A 17,678-nucleotide genomic window follows, 5' to 3' on the forward strand; every position below is an offset into this window, starting at 1 on the left:
TAATTCAGTGAAAAAAGGTTCTTTGTAATTCAATGGGTATGGCACTAAATGAGTAAATAACTTTGGGTAGAATTGTCATTTTTATTATGTTAGATCATCCTACCCATGAACAATTAATGTTTTGCCGATTATTTAGGGTTAAGATTAGTTTTAAGTGTGTGTGGAAAGTGTTTTGTAGTTGTGTTCATATAGTTACTGTATTTGTCTTGGCAGATAGATTCCTGAGTACTTTATATTGTCTAGGGTGATTTTAAATGGAATTTCTCTTTCTATTTCTTGCTGCTGAGATTTTGGAAATATATAGTAATGCTGATGACTTTTGTGGGTTTAATTTATATACTGCAACTTTGCTAAAGTTGTTGATAATTTCCACTAGCTTTCTGGTTGATTCTCTAGGATTCTTTAAATAGACCATCATATCATCTGCAAAGAGTGATAGCTTGGTCTCTTTATTGCCCATTTTAATACCTTCAGTTTCTTTTTCTTTGCTAATTTCTACTGCTAGGTTTTCTAGTACAATGTTAAATAATAGAGGTGATAATGGGCATCCTTGTTTCACTCCTGATCTTATTGGAAAGGCTTCTAGTTTATCCCCATTGCAGATGATGTTTGCTGATGGTTATATATATATATATATATATATATATATATATATATATATATATATATATATATATATATATATATATATATATATATAATTATTATTATTTTTAGGAAAGGCCCTTCTATTCCTAAACTTTCTAGTGTTTTCTATAGGAATGGGTGTTGTATTTTATCAAAGGCTTTTTCTGTATCTATTGAGATAATCATGTGATTTTTGTTGGTTTGCTTGTTAATATGGTCAATTATGTGGATGGTTTTCCTAATATTGAACCATCCTTGCATTCTTGGTACAAATTCTGCCTGGTCATAGTGAATAACCCTTGTGATGACTTGATGGAGTCCTTTTGCTAGTATCTTATTTAAGATTTTTTCATCTATATTCATTAATGAGATTGGTCTATAGTTTTTCTTTCTCTGTTTTTGACCTGCCTGGCTTTGCGATCAGTACCATGTTTGTGTCATAAAATTCATTTTTTAGAACTCCTTCTTGGCTTATTCGGTCAAATAGTTTATATAGTATTGGGATTAGCTGTTCTTTGAATGTTTGATAGAATTCATTTGTGAATCCATCAGGTCCTGGACATTTTTTTCTTAGGAAGTTCTTTGATGGCTTGTTCAATTTATTTTTCTGATATGGAGTTGTTTAGGTAATCTATTTCTTCTTCTGTTAGTCTAGGCAATTTATATTTTTGTAAGTATTCATCCATATCACCTAGATTGCCATATGTGTTGCCATATAATTAATTATAATACTTTTTAATGATTGCCTTAATTTCCTCTTCATTAGAGGTGAGGTCTCCCTTTTCATCTTGGACACTGTCAATTTGATTTTCTTCTTTCCTTTTTGTAATTACATTGACCAATACTTTGTCTATTTTATTTGTTTTTTTCAAAGTACCAGTTTCTACTCTTATTTATTAATCCAATAATTCTTTTAGTTTTGATTTTATTAATATCTAATTTAATTTTTAGGATCTCTAATTTAGTTTTCATCTGAGGATTTTTAATTTGAACACTTTAGTTTTTTTTAATTTGCATGTCCAATTCATTGATCTCTGCCCTCCCTAATTTGTTAATATATGTACTCAAGGATATAAATTTCCCCCTGAGTATTGCTTTGGCTGCATCCCATAGGTTTTGAAAGGATGTCTCATCATTGTCATTTTCTTCAATGAAATTATTAATTATTTCTATGATTTGTTCTTTAACCAATTTTGGAGAATCATTATTTAATTTCCAAATTATTTTTGATTTGTCTCTTCATGTACCCTTACTAATTATTATTTTTATTGCATTATGATCTCAGAAGTTTGCATTTATTATTTCTGCTCTTTTGCACTTGTATGCAATATTTTTATGCTCTAGTACCTGGTAAATATTTTTATTGTACCATGTGTTCCTGAAAAGAAAATGTTTTCCTTTTCATCCCTTTTTATTTTTCTCCACATATCTACTAACTGTAATTGTCCTAAGATTTCATTCACATCTCTTACCTCTTTGTTATTTAATTTTTTGGTTTGATTTATCTAGATCTGATGAGGAAGGTTAAGGTATCCCACTAGTATAGTTTTACTATTTATTTCATCCTTGAGTTCCAATAGTTTCTCCTTAAAAATTTGGATGCTATTCTATTTGCTGCATATATGTTGAGTACTGATATTCCCTCATTGCCTATACTGACTTTAATGAAGATGTAATTACCTTCCCTATTTCTTTTAACTAAATCTATTTTACTATGTCTTTGTCAGATATCATAATTGTGACTCCAGCCTTCTTTTTCTCAGTTGATGCCGAAAAGATTTGTCTCCATTCACTTACCTTTACCTGTGTATGTCTACCTGTCTAATGTGTGTTTCTTATAGACATCATATGGCAAGATTTGGTTTTTAATACTCTCTGCTATTTGCTTGCATTTTACCGGTGAGTTCATTCCATTCACATTCAGAGTTATGATTATCAGCTGTGTATTTCTCAGAGTTTTGATTTCTACTCCTAGTTCTGTCCTTTCTTCTTTCACTATTTCCTTCTATACCATTGTTTCATTTATAATCAGTCCCCCTAATTCCCACCCTTATTTTCCTTCCCTTTTCCCCTCCTCCCTTTTTATTTCACTCTCATTTTTCTATAGGGTCTTTTTAAAATACCCCCACACACTTTCCCTCCTTCTATTACTTCCCTCCCCACCAGTCTGTTTGTTACCCTTCTACTTCTCTACAGGGAGCAAATCAATTCTCTCCCCCAATGAATTTGATTTTTCTCCTCTCTTTAAGTCAATTTCAATGCACATAAGAATTAAGGATTTCCTGTCTCCAACAGCTTTACCCTTCCTGTGTATTGGTGTTCTCCCTACTCCCACCATGTGCTTCTTTATGAAATATAAATTTATCCCATTTTGTCTATTTTCCCATTTCTCTTAGTATTAACCTCTTTATTTTACTTCTAGTTTTATACACATATATGTATATATCTTGACATTTCATCCTAAACAGTTTGTCATTGTTCCCTCTAAGTATAATACTTCTAGTTATCCATGTGATAATAAAAAAATTAAGTGTTACCAATATCCTCTTTTCTTATAGGGATACAGATTATTTTACCTTCTTTGGTCCCTTAAATTTTTTCCCCTTTCTTAATTACCTTTTGGTGATTCTCTTGAGTTATGTACTTGGGCATACAATTTTCTGTTCAGGTCTGGTCTTTTCTTTACAAATGCTTGGAATTATTCTATTTTGTTAAGTGACCATACTTTCCCCTGTAAGAATATAGTCAGTTTTGCTGGGTAGTTGATTCTTGGTTGTGGACCTAGTTCCCTTACTTTGCAGAATATCATATTCCATGCCTTTTGGTCCTTCAGTGTAGATGTAGTCAGGTCTTGTGTTATCCTAACTGTGGTATGATGCCCAGACTTTTCCTTTGGTCATGATCTTTCAGTTGTCCAATAATTCTTAAATTATCTCTCCTGGATCTGTTTTCCAGGTCTGTCATTTTGTGAATGAGGTGTTTCAGATGATCCTCCAAATTTTATTTTTTGATTTTGTTTTATAGATTCTTGCTGCCTTGTGAAGTAATTTACTTCTAGTTGTTGGAGTCTAGTTTTTAAATACTGAATTTCATCCCTGGCTTTTTGGTCATCCTTCTTCTGGCCTCATTTTCATTGGCGGTCACCTTTCATATTCCTTGCCTCATCTTTTGTGTTCTTTGCCTCATCTTTTGTTTCCTTTGCCTCATTTTCAAGCTGGTTAATTTTGGCTTTCAAGACATTGTTTTCTGTTTTCAGATGACTTATTTTGCTTTTTAAGTTCTTTTCCCAGTTGTCTTCAGCTTCTCTTAATTCTTTTTTTTAATTGTATTTTGAGTCCTTCCAAAGCCTGTGTTATTTCTTCCCTAAAGTATTATGGTACCAATTTTTCGCTTTCCTCTCCTGATTAAAAACACTGATGCTTTTACTTTTTTAGAATTATTTTGCTCTTTTGAATTTGATATTTTCCAATTTTTAACACTAAATTTTCACTTTAATAATTTGAGTACCAAATCTATTCTTCTATTTTGCAGATCATTGCCTTCTTTCAAGAGACCCTTCCATGAGCTTTTCAATTTGCCTTTTCTGTGCTTTTTTTCTTATTAATTCTGCACTATGAGCCCTGATTTCCAAACTAACTTCCATCCCAATGTGGATAGAAGTATTTTTTCTCTTTTGAATAATTGTGAACTTTCTTGCTGCTTCTTGTTTTATGATATCAATTAATATATTAGTAACTTTAAAATATATTTACTAGTTTTTTATGTCATTGGTCCTCATATTTAGTTTATCAAAAATAAAATTGTCTGCTTGACATTCATTTTGGTTACTAGTCTTTTTATACATTATTCATTCCTATGTGTTCTGTTATCCAATGATTGTAGACTCCTTCATACTTCTTGGATGAGACTTCCCATTTATCACCTCTGGATATTTCCTGGGTAGTTTCTTATACCTGAAATTCTTTTCTTCTTCATTTCTGCTTCCTACCTTACATTGCTTCCTTCAAGTTCCAATTGAACTTCTAAATGCTTATACACAGTTGTTTTCTTGTTGAGAAGTATTTGAAAGCAGAAATTTGTAAGGGATAAATTTAGGGGTTTTTGACTAAATATATAAATTTAGTTGGTTGCCAGGGATTAATTCAAATTCCAATAAAAATACTCAAATCAGTTTTTTAATTTTATGCTGACTTAATTAATATAGAGGGAAAGAATGAAGAAGAAGAGAGAGAGAGGGAAAAGTGTATAAGATTTCTGCTGCCTAGCCTGAGCCAAGGGGAGTTCAGAGACCTTCCAAACACAAGGCCTCCTCCAAGATAAGGGGCCTCCTAGCAGGATGGAGTTTTTAGGAAAGGTAAAGGAAAAAAAGGAATCAGCATAAACTCCAATAAAGTTCAGGGAAGACCCCTCACCTGAACTAGGCTACTCAGATTCTCCCAGTATTGTATCAAGGATGCTCACCATCAAACCCGGACAATATCTGCAGCCACACCAAGATGTCACGATGCCAAGCACACAGCCACCAGCCACCTATCCACAAAAGAAGCTGGAGAAAGGAAGTGACACAAATATTTAAACCATTTTTACATCACTTCCTGCATCTCACATGTACCAATGTTAGCTTAAGCTTGACTTAAGACAGCCCAGAAACAGTCAGTTGTTTTTGATTTGTCATTTGCTAGCACATGTCAGTCATAGGCCATCCTTCTAACACTTAATCCTTAAGTAGGGGTGTAGACATTCCTTTTTTGTTAGACTAAGCAGGGTGGAGTAAGTCTAAAATTCACAAATTGTCATTTACCTTTCTGTGCAGGTTCATTGCTTAACATAGTCCCTGGAACAGAAGAGGCACTTAATAATATTGATTAATTGAATGCTTGGAAATTCATCTCATCCGTAACTAAACTTTCACTTAGGGAGTTTATCCTTCAGCTTTTTTATTGAATAGTTACTGCCTTGCCCCTATATTCCTTCAGAAACCTCTGGCCCCTTCCCATTCCACCACATGAGCACAAATATTTTCCTTTTGCTCAGACCTTGGAATCTGATGTCCTCAACACACTTGAACTTGGAAATAGGAACTCGGTCATATTATTTCTTAGAGTAAATTCCGTGGGAGAAAATAATGTATATACTAAAGTTTTAACTCTACTCATTTTCTTAAGAAGGGATGACATTTTCACTATAGCCAGTTTTCTGCCTCTGCATTTTTCCTGTTCATGTTCATAGGATACATATATAGATAGTTGCAGTCTCCTTTGCTGTGGGGATTTGTGTATAATTAGTATCTTCTATCTTATTTTGGGTTACAAGTTGGCTTCAAACTGAATTATCAAAGTATTTCATTCATACATAGATTCAGAATTATTCGGTACATTTGGTATATACTTCATTCTTCTAGGGTTTTAGATTGGGGAGTTAAAGTGTAAAAGCAACTCTCCTAATCTGCTACTTATTTGACCCTGGATTAATTTGTCAGCTCAACTCTTTATGCCCAGAAAATAGGGATTAGAAATTGATAATAAGAATAAGAATAATAACTTTGGAAAAATCTTTAGCCACTTTATTACTTCCAGTAATAGTCATGCTTACCATCACTAGCTCTTTTCCTCTCCTAATGACTGAAGCCTTTATGTTTAAAGTGGGACATTAATCTCAAAATCCCAAGGCTGAGATAGAAGACCCAACAAGAAATAACTAACAGGGTAATTGTGTTCTGTTGTTCAATCAATAAAATCAGATTGTATTTTTCCCTCAAAGTTAATAGAACTGTACTGAATGGATAGATATGATTACAAGTCTGATAATGTCCTCTCCATTTTGTTTTCACACCCACAACTTAGCTGGTAAATGTGGATAGTTGATAGTTAAAAGATAAATCAAAGCCAAATCATGGGAAAAGAGGGCAATGAGAAGCCCAGAATTCAAGTGAGAGATATGATCAAATAAAATGCAGCAGAGATTTAAAAGTCAAGATAGAGTTGCCTCAGTGAAAATCCTGCTGTGAAAAGTGTGATGAATTAGTAGTGAGCAAAGAAATTGGGGACTATTCTTATAGTTATAGTTATCATCTGCATTACTTTGATTGGCAGAAATGCATCAGAAGTGAGAGTACTAAAGTGTTTTTTGGAAGTTTTTAAAAATTTTCTTCTATTTTTTTTGTTCTTTCTTCTCCTACCCTATTCAACTTTTTGACAAGAACAAGTTGCTGAAGATAAGATATCCATATGCAGACTTCAGATATGCAGTAAATTCAGTTAACCACACTAGTTGACAAGATTACTGTATCCAAAAGCCTGCATTTTAAAATCTCTAGTCATTATGGAATGGTTCGTAGCTCCTAGAGTAAGGGTAAATTTAGGGTTGAGACTGAATATAAATTAAATTGGTCACCAGGGATTTAATTCAAAATCCCAAATAAAAATACTCAAGTCAGTTGGAATTTTAGGGTAGTTTAATTAATGTAGAGGGAAGGAATTAAGAAGAAGAGAGAGGGAAAAGAGTAAAGGATTTCTCTGGCCTAGCCTGTGCCAGAGGGGTTCAAAGACCTCTGCCACAAGGCCTCCTCAGTAGATTAGAGGCTTCCTAAGAGGATAGTGTTTTGGAAAGTAAAGGAAAAAGGAATCAGCCTAAACTCCGATAAGCTCAGTGGTGACACCTCACCTGAACTAGGCTACTAAGCTTCTCCCAGTATTGTATCAAGTACGCATGCTGCCACCAGCCACCTCTCTGCCTCAAGAGCCAGAGCCACCTCTCTCCAAAAAGAGGCCGGAGAGAGGAAGTGACATGAAATATACAGACCATTTATACATCACTTCTGTGTCTCAGATGTACCAATGTTAGCTTAAGCTTGACGTAAGACAGCACAGGGGGTCTGTCAGTTGCTTCTGATTTGTCATTTGCTAGCACATGTCAGTCATAGGCCGTCCTTTTCAACATTTAATCCTTAAGTAGGGGTATAGATATTCCTGTTTTGTTAGACTAAGCAGGGTGTAGTAAATCTAAAATTCACACTAGGAACATTGAAAATTCTCATAGGAAAGGAGAGCAGGAAAAAATTTGGGGGGCCATAAATTATGGGTTGTTAAACTGATTCTTATTTGCTCTCTAAATGGTTTGGTTAAAGAAGCAAGGTTAAAAAAGTAAGGCTATGGAGAAAGACCTAGATTTAAACTGTGCCTCTAATACTTAATAGCCTAATGACTCTCTTCAAGCTAATTAAACTTTATGTGCCTCAATGTTCTCATCTATAAAATAGAAATAAAAATAGCCTTCCTTCTAGACTCATTGGGCAAAATTTTATATAAATGTGAGTCATTTTACCTATTCAAATTTGTGTGGATGCAGCTTGATATAAATTTTGTTTTCTTTTCTATTTTCTTAAATAAATATTTATTAAGTACCTACTAAGTGCCATGTCAGTACTAAGTCCTGGGAATACCATAAGAGGCAAAAGATTATCCCTGCCCTCAAGGAGCTTAAAAATTAATGTGAGAGACAATAAAAAAATCAACAATAATGCTATATTCAGGATAAGTTACTAGTTAAAGACAGGAGTTAAAATCTTACCTTTTCCATCAAAAAACTTATGGTCTTTTTTTTCTCATTTACACCTGGTTTATTCTTTGATTTAATGCAGAGTCCAGGTAAACTTCATTCATACATAAAGGCAGAAACTAGTCCAGGAAAAAGAAGACTTTCATTTTACCACCAAATGACACAGAGTCTCACTCAAGCCTAGAGTTTAGGTCTTTTGGGTCTCCTTCTGCATAGTATGCTATTAGGTTAGGTCACCTAGAAAGAATGTTTCCTGGTCCAGGAAAAGATGAATAATTAAATTTTGATGATGATGATAATGATGATGATGATGATGATGATGTAGTTGTTGTTGATATTGTTAATGTTGATGAGAATGCTGTTGATGTAGATGATGATGTTGATATTGATGACAGAATTTGGAGTTGGAAGTTCTCCTTCCATTTGAAACTTTCTGAACCTTCTCACTGTTATGATTAAAATTTTCTTGGAGCTTGTCTCCAACTTTTTTACCCTTTTCATTGTATTGGTCTTCTCCTCCCCTCTCCCCATGTGCTTCTTTATGAAATATAAAATTTACCCCATTTTATTTCTTTTCCCATTTCTCTTAGTATTATCCTCTTTTTTATATCTAGTATATATATGCATATATATGTATATATATGACATTTCATCCTATATAATTTGTCACTTTTCCCTCTGGGTGTACTTTTTTCTAGCTACCCTGATGATAATAACTATTTATAAGAATTACCAATATTATCTTTTATTATAGGAACACAAATCATTTTAATGTATTGGGTCCCTTAAAAAATCTCCTCCCTTTCTTAAATACCTTTTAATGATTCTCTTGAGTTCTGTGTTTGGGCATCAAATTTTCTGTTTAGGTAAAGTCTTTTCTTTATGAATGACTGGAAGTCTTGTATTTTATTAAATGACTATTCTACCCCCTGCAAAAATATAGTCAATTTTGCAGGCTAGTTGATTCTTGATTGTAGACTCAGTCTTTCTGGAATATCATATTCCATGCCTTCCAGTCTTTCAGTGTGGATGCAGCCAGGTCCTGAGTTATCCTAACTGTGGTTCCATGATACCTGAATGGTTTCTTCTAAGCAGTTTGTAATATCTTTTCCTTGGTCTCGCAGTTCTTGAATTTGGCTATAATATTCTGGGGCCATTTTATTGAATAATTTCCTGTAGAATGGTGTCCAAGCTTTTTTTTTTTTTTTGGTTATGATTTTCTGGTATTCCAATAATTCTTAAACTGTCTCTTCTTGATCTATTTTCCATATCTCTAGTTTTATCAATGAGGGGTTTCATATTTTCCTCAATGTTTTCATTCTTTTGATTTTGTTTTATATTATGAAGTCATTTGCTTCTAGTTGTTGGATTCTAATTTTTAAATATTTAATTTCATCCCTGTCTTTTGGGTCATCCTTCTCTTTCTGATCTGTTTGTCTTTGCACGTCATCTTTCTCTTATTTTGCCTCATTTTCATGTTGGTCAATTCTGGCTTTAAAGACACTATTTTCTTGTTTTAGTTCATGTGCCTCTATTTCAGAATGACTTATTTTGCTTTATAACTTTTTTTCTCAATTGCCTGAAACCTCTCTTAGTTACTTTTTGAATTGTGTTTTGAGTTCTTCCAAAACCTGTGCCCAATTTGCTAGAGTTCTTGAGTTTTTTCTTGGTGTTCTTTGATCCTCCTCTGTTCCATTTGCTCTTTGTTCATTACCTGGATAGAAGGTATTGATTGTAATTCTTTTTTTCTTTTTCTGTTGTATACCCATATTTTTTTTCCTTCTTTCCCTTCTGTCATTGGCTGAAACCTTGCTCCTCTGGTTATTTGCTGGATCTGTGAGTTTGGGCTATTCTGTCCTGAAGGGGCTTCTTCTTTGCTTTGCTGATTGACTAGATTAGACTGATGAAATATTAATGAGCCTTGAGGTCAAATCTTCCCCAGCTGTCAGCAGAAGCTGAAAGTGTAGGTGAAGATGTGGAGGCTGAAGGGAGCTAGGCTTCCTTCCCTGTTAAGGTATTCTATTGGTGTTGCAACCTTAATCCTAGGTTCCAAGTCAGCAAGATTTGTACAGGGGCTCTCAGTGATGTTGGTGGGGGAAGGTTATTGAAGATTCTAAAATCCTACTTCTGATCACGTGACTGGACAAGTAAATTCAAAATTTTGAACCTTAAAACCTAATCTGTTTACTGTGGATGCTTATTACTTTTTTTATACCTCATTAAAGTATTGTGAAGGGAAAAAAAAACTACATAAAATTCACTTATTTCTCACAGTAGATAAAAGATGTCCCAATAGTTTTAGTGCACTTCCTTTTAAGTTCAAAACATTTTTTAAAAAATCACTAACCCTTTTGTAGAACCCTCTATAGAGAATTTGGTAGAGTGGATCAAGTAGTTTTAGGTTTGGTGTCCGGAAGGCTTAAGGTCAGATCCTGCCTCTGGCAAATATTAAGTAGGTTAACATGTGCAAGTCATTCAGGCTCAGTTTTCTCATCACTAAAATGGCAATCAAAATACTTGTACTACATATTTAATTTATCCAGAAGAAAGCAAGATGAGTTAGCTTTATTTGTTCAATTTATTTAAAGAACTAAAAAGTGGCAGTGTAGCAAAATGACTGGAGTTTCAGCTTTGGAGCCAGAGAAACCCACAATCCAGTCTTGTCTCTGACAATAACTAGCTGCCAAATCTCTCATCCTCTATGTCTTTTAAGCTACAAATTAAGTTTTATGTTCTGTATCATGCATATTCATTGAGTGAAACTATTACTTTTTTCTCCTTTCTTTTATGTCTGTATCCTTAGCAGTAAATTCAGTATTTGACCTATGCTAGATATTTAATAAATGTTGGTTGACTAATAAACACTAGTTTCAGTCTACTTTGGTGGCACTGGCTCCCCATGCTGAAAAGGCCAGTGATTCATCATGTATTTCCCTTAAGACAAGGTTTGAACATTAAAGAGAAGATTAAAGACACTATGGTTGGAGAACCTTCAGGGCTCCCCTCTGTTAGTCAAGGCTTTCACATTGATTCCTCAGGGAGATAACTACTATGCTGAGGTTGAAAGGTTACTCTGTGGCTCTGCACTGTTAAAACTATAAGTCATGAGCTCCCACTGGTGTGCTTAGCCTTCATTCAGACAGCACACACAATTAGCTCAGAGCAAAGGCATTTACTAAGATGTCATATTGAGAACAGCAGTTAGAACACATATCCCCTCCATGGTGTGGACATTCTTCCACCAAAATCACATGACATCAGTAGGAAAAGTGGGTACATATGTTAAAGAGACCACTATTAAGGAAGACACATGATAGGTATATGTGATAAAGGGAGCGAATACCTCTGATACTGTGGGGCAACAATGTTTTAATTTTTTTTTACTCTTTTATCTTCCATTTCAAAATCAGTACTATGTTTTGGTTCTAAGGCAGAAACATAGGAGGGGCTATTCAGTGAGGATTAATATTCAAACCCCAAATGGTACGGCTTATTCTTTCTTTAAAAATATTTATTTAATCAATGTATTTTATTATATGTATAATATTATTTTATTTATTATATAAATGTATTTTTCTTAGTATCAAACTTAAGACAGAACAGTAGTCAGGGATAGGCAACTGACATTAAATAATTTTCCCAAGGTCAAATAGGTAGAAAATTTCTGAGGCTGGATTTGAACTCATTTACTCCTAATGCCTGTTGGCTTATCCATTTCACTATTTAGCTTCTTCAGGACTAATTAATTTTGAATTGATACTTAGATCTCTATCTTTATCCTTATATCTTGATGTTTGGCTCATTGTTTCTGTCTCCTTTTTTTTTGTCTTTCTATGTTTCTTTATTTCTCTGTCTATTTCTTTCTCCTAATGGCTAAGGACTTCTGCTGCAATGTGGCAAGGACACATATGGGGGTATGGGAGAGGTAGAGAAGAGAAATCCACTTTCCAAAATCTTGGTTCTCTCTCCCATAGCTGGCTCTCCTCTAGCCTGTCCAGGGTCACATCTCTTAATTACATTCTAGAGTTGATGAGCTAGCTTTTCAAAGCCATTTCTGTGGACATTTGCATTCTATAATCTACCAATAGCAAGCTTTTATGAAGAAAAATTCATCAGCAAGAACCTCTTCAGATTTAATAAAAGGGCAATAGGGGAGAGACATTTTAACAATATCTTGTCTTCTTTTGGATTCCATCAAATGGACTGGGGGAGATTTATTTGATAAGAGGTATTTTGCCCAACTCCATCCATATAATATCAGGTGAAAATAATCTCTTTAAGGAAAAAAAAATGTATTATTGTGTTTTTTCCCCTAACCCCAATCAAATAATTTCATTGGCATATAAAATTTTCCTTTTGCATATCAGCCATTATAGTCTCATTTATAATTGTAAACATCTTCCTGAGTCACTGAAAGATTAACTAATTTGCCCACAGTTGTGTAAAATGAATATTTGAACCCCAGACTTCAATTCTCAGGTTCCTTGGTAGCTCCAAGAATTCCCTCTAATCTCCCTGAGCCCTCACCTGGGCCAAGAGCAAAAGGGGTATTTAAACTGACTGTAAATGTGGCTCTCCTCCCTGCTTCTGCTTCCAAGCACATGTGTCTCTCAAGATGTAGTAAGTGAAATTGAATGGGCCTTTCGGCCCTCCTAGGCACGTGCTTTCTTATTTTGTATTTTCTTTACTTCTTAATCTTTAATAAACCTCATAAAAATATAATACATTTAGCAGAGAAACTAATTTCAATCTTAAAAGTTATAACACTAATATTGTCAGAAACATAACTTGAACCTAAATCTTCTTGACTCTAGGTCTAGTCCTCTCTAATAATTAAAATAGTGGAAGCCATAAACTGTGGCAGATAAAAGAGTGGTTGGCTTAAATTGTGACCACAGAAAATATGGTTTCAAGACAGTGTCTTGTTTTAAATCAAATATAAGATGGTCTCCAGGGAAAAATTCCCAAGTATTAAATATATCAAAGTCAGCTGGGTTTTATAGAGATTTTAATTAATACAAATGAGGAATTAATGAAAGGGAGAGAGAGAAAGAGGAAATAATGAGAAAAGGGCTAGACTAGCCTAGGCCAGAATGAGCCAGCCTAGGTTGAAAACCCTAAGAGAGAGAGATCAGTCAGTCTTTTATCCACTCACCACAAGATTTGTCCCAAGCAAGATTCTAGTGTTCGAGAGACACCAGTTGAGCTTCAGCTAGCTCAATCAAGTTCAGCCATCAAGCCCTTCAAGGCACCTTTGGCCAGCTGCCTCCTTCAATTCAGCTTTTCCCAACTGAATCTCCAGAGACCTCTTTTTGACCTCCTTTGAAAGAGAATTTTCTCCTATGTCACCTCCCCTAACTTCTCACATCTACCAATCACAGTAGACATTTTCCAAAGGACTGACCATTCTTAATTCACACCTGAGTAGACTAAACTTTTGATTAAGTTTACACCTGAGTACACTAAAATCTCTGAGTAAGTTCTCACCGCTTTGCTCCTTGTAAATATACAAGTTGCCTGACCTTTATAGGTACTTAGCACCCTTTTGTATTAGATCTAAAAATAGGCACAGCTTAAGAACTTTTGCCTTACTATAAGTATGGGTTAAGTATTTTTCATTGTTCAGCAAGGAGTTTACAATTTTATCTTCCCCTAAAGTATGCTTAAGTAGGGGTGGAGTAGAGGTCTCACATTCCTGATCTAAGTCCCTTCATTGTTTAAAATGGGGATTGGTCTTAACCAAGTGTTCTGAAGTAGGGTCTGAGAATTTTTAAGGTTCACACCTCTATCTACTAAGTCAAGCTGATGCTCAGTGAAACTTAAAACTCAGAAATCAGGAAATTTTGCCACAAATTTATTTGTGAAATCATGAAATCTTTCAGCTTTCTTCAAGAATTATTCAGCTACTACTACATCAACTCATTATGACATGAAATTGACAAATGTTAGGTATCATCACCACTTGATTAATTCACAATTTTTACAACTAATATACTTTTAATGCATGGTGTTACTTTGACTAAAATTAACTCTACCAGAAATCCTGAGTGAGCTGGTTTTTGTGTTGTTTTAATAGTTTAAAAAATACATTGTTTTGCATTCTCCATTCCACTGGGCCCTAGTCCAGGTCTTCCATTAGTGAAGGTGATATCACAACTTCACTGTATTTAGCGTCAAATGATAAGGGAGAATGAATTTATCATCTGGGTAAGGGGAAAGTAAGTATATCCCCAAATATTTACAACCTGATCATGTGTTTTTTTTATTTCTTAGAGGACTACAGGGGTATTTGATGGAATATTCTTTGATACTCATACTATAAAAGTTAAAAACAGAAGTGACAATAGATAACTTTCTGGAATACTAACAGAGAAGCTATTTCAACCTTGTTATTCACCCCATGCAGAAGAAATAATTTTTTAACTTTAAAATCTTTGTTAAAGTAAATTGGATAAGGCTTACATTCCTCCCTCTTGAAGTTGAAGTTCAGTTTTTTTAAAGGATTAAAAGTCAAAGTTAATGAATGCAGAATGAAGCATACTACCCAACAGATGAAGCAAGGGTGTATTTAAATAGCAGAATGATACATACATTTTTTTTATTCATTGACTATGTGGGAATTTGTTTTGCTGAACTATGCTTATATGTTACAATGTTGTTGTTTATTTTTAATTGGAATTGGTGTGTGTGTGTTAGGGGAGGAAGATGGATGGAAATGTGAACTAGCAATATTATTGACAAAAGGAGGAAAGAAAAAGAAAGTGAGAGAGAGAAGGAGAGAGAGAAAAGAGAGAAGAAAGGCAGGAAAAGAGAGAGAATGAAAGAATGAGAAAACAAAAGGAAAGAAGTGTAAGAATTTAAATTTAGGTTTTTATGCTAATATGAAAGTTCTAAAGTAATATTGTGGTCATGGATTTAAAAATATTACTGCTTAAGTCAAAATATCTTTTAGCAGCTTTATTATAAAGAAGTAGAAAGAGTGAAAAAGGGTAAAAATATAGATAAAGAAACAGAAAATACTGCCTAGCTACAAATACCCTAGGTTTAATCCTAATGTCTCCAGACCACAGATGAGAATCCAAAGCAATCTCACCAGAATTCAAAGTCCTCATTAGGAAGCCAAAATCCAAAGAGCCAGGAGACTCTGAAGAATCTGTCAAGAACCTTCAGTGCACACAAGGTTAAGACTGTCAAGAATCTCACCAGAACTCAAGCTGAAGGGAGTGTCCCACCAAAGCACCAATGAGCAGAGAGGGTCTCCTCACTGAAGAATCAAGGAAGGAATCTCTCCACTCACCACCTCAACTGACACAGGATCTAGGGAAAGAGTCTCCTCCTTCAGTCCAGTTCAACAACACAGAGAGAATCCATCAGTCCTCAGGATGCTCTTTTTAAAGCAGTTTTCTTGACATCATTTCCTGAAGTGACTTGTGAATTCTCTTACTTATTGTTAAGTAGGGGTGCTTTAAGTTCTTGATTTATTTAGATAAAAATAGATGATGGGAGAGTTAATCCTATCTTCACAGAAGGAAAGAAAGAAGGAAGAAAGGAAGAAAGAAAGAAATGAAGGAAGGAAGAAAAAAGGAAGGAAGAAAGAAAAAAGAAAGGCAGAGAAAGAAAGGCAGGAAATGAGTAAATTAGGAAGAAGAGAATTATTAATGATCATTTTCTTTTAAATGTACAGATAGGAAGAGAAGGAAATTGAATAGAAAATGCAAATGAGGACAGGTTTAAGTTATATTTTCAAATTATGAAACTATATGTGGGCATATATTTGAGTGAATATATATTTATATAAAATCTAGTTGGAATAAATATTTCTGATTTCATATAAAATTATTTTTTACTTTCATTATAGAAATGTCTATAATTAGTTATATTCATTTTTAAAGGGAAATTTAAGCAAACAAATAATTAAAGCAACCATTCCCATGAAATCAAGCCCTAAATCCATCTTTAAACTCATTGTATTGGAATAGTAATAACTGCAAAAAAATATAAACGAGAACATTTAGTTATTTTAGTCTACTCAATTGTAGCTCAGTGATTATGTATCTAGACTCTATTTTTACAATATTCCTTTTCTACTTTTATTTTAAAAATACATGATGTAGAGAATCCCAGAGAATGAACCAAAAACTAATTAAAATCATTAAAATTTTAGTAAAGTTTCAGGAAATAAAATAAACCCACATAAATCATCAGCAATTTTTTTACCACCAACAAATTCCGATAGCAAGAGATAGAAAGAGAAATCCAATTTCTCTTTAAAATAACTCTATTAGATAATATAAAATAATCTATTTATTTAAATTAATTTACCTATTCAGTGCCATACAATCACACTATGCCAAAATCATTTCTAAAAATAGGAAAAATAATAACACAATTCATCTGGAAGGACAGAAGTTTGAGATTATCAAGACAATTTAATGGAAAAAAATACCAAGATAAGTTTAGTTATACTATATATCAAAATGTATTATAAAGTGGTAATCATCAAAACAATCTGGTACTGTCTAAAAAATAAGGTAGAAGATCATAGGAATGGGTTATTTAATTAACACACCATAGTAAGTGATCATAATAACCTAATGTTCAATTAATACAAAGATTCAAGTCTTGGGAGGGGAAGAACTCACTATTTGACATAAGGTATTAGGAAAACTAGAAAATAGTATTATTAGATTTAGGTATAGACCAACATCTCACACCATATCTCAAGAAAAAAGCCAAAATGAATACTTGATCTAGAAATAAAGAATAATACTACAAACAAATTAGGGGAACATAGAAAAATTTACTTATGAGACATAGGGAAAAGGGTAGAACTTATGAGGAAACAGGACATAGAGAATATTATAAGAAGTGAAATGCATAATTTTGATTACATTAAATTTCAAAGTTTTTTGTACAAACAAAACCAACACCACCAAGATTAGATGGGAATTAAAAAAGTGAATTATTTTTTCATAACAGTATCTCTGACAAGGTCTCATTTCTCAAATGCAGTAAGTACTGAGTCAAATTTGTTAGAATACAAAAGTTTCCCCAATTGTTAAATGGTCAAAGACTGTGAACTGACAGTTCTCAGATGAAGAAATTTAAATTATCTTTAGTTATATCAAAAAGTATGCTCCTAATTACTATGGGCTATAGAAATGCAAAATAAAATAACTCAAAGATATGACATGACATTTATCAGATTGGATAATATGACCAATAAAGAAAATTATAAGTAGTAGAGGGGATGTTGGAAAATTAGGAGGCTAATACAATGTTGGTGGAATTGTGAACTGGCATAGGCATTCTAAGGAAGAATCTGCCTAGTGCCCTAAGAGCAATAAAACTACACAAACACTTTCACACAGCAGTAGCACTACTGAGACTGTATCCCAAAGAGATCAAACAGGGGAAAAGAACCAACTTGCATAAAAATTTTTATAGTAATTCTTTTTGTATTGGCAAAGAATTGGAAACTGATGGGATATACA

This window comes from Monodelphis domestica, chromosome 2, assembly GCF_027887165.1.
Source record: "Monodelphis domestica isolate mMonDom1 chromosome 2, mMonDom1.pri, whole genome shotgun sequence".
NCBI lineage: Eukaryota > Metazoa > Chordata > Mammalia > Didelphimorphia > Didelphidae > Monodelphis > Monodelphis domestica.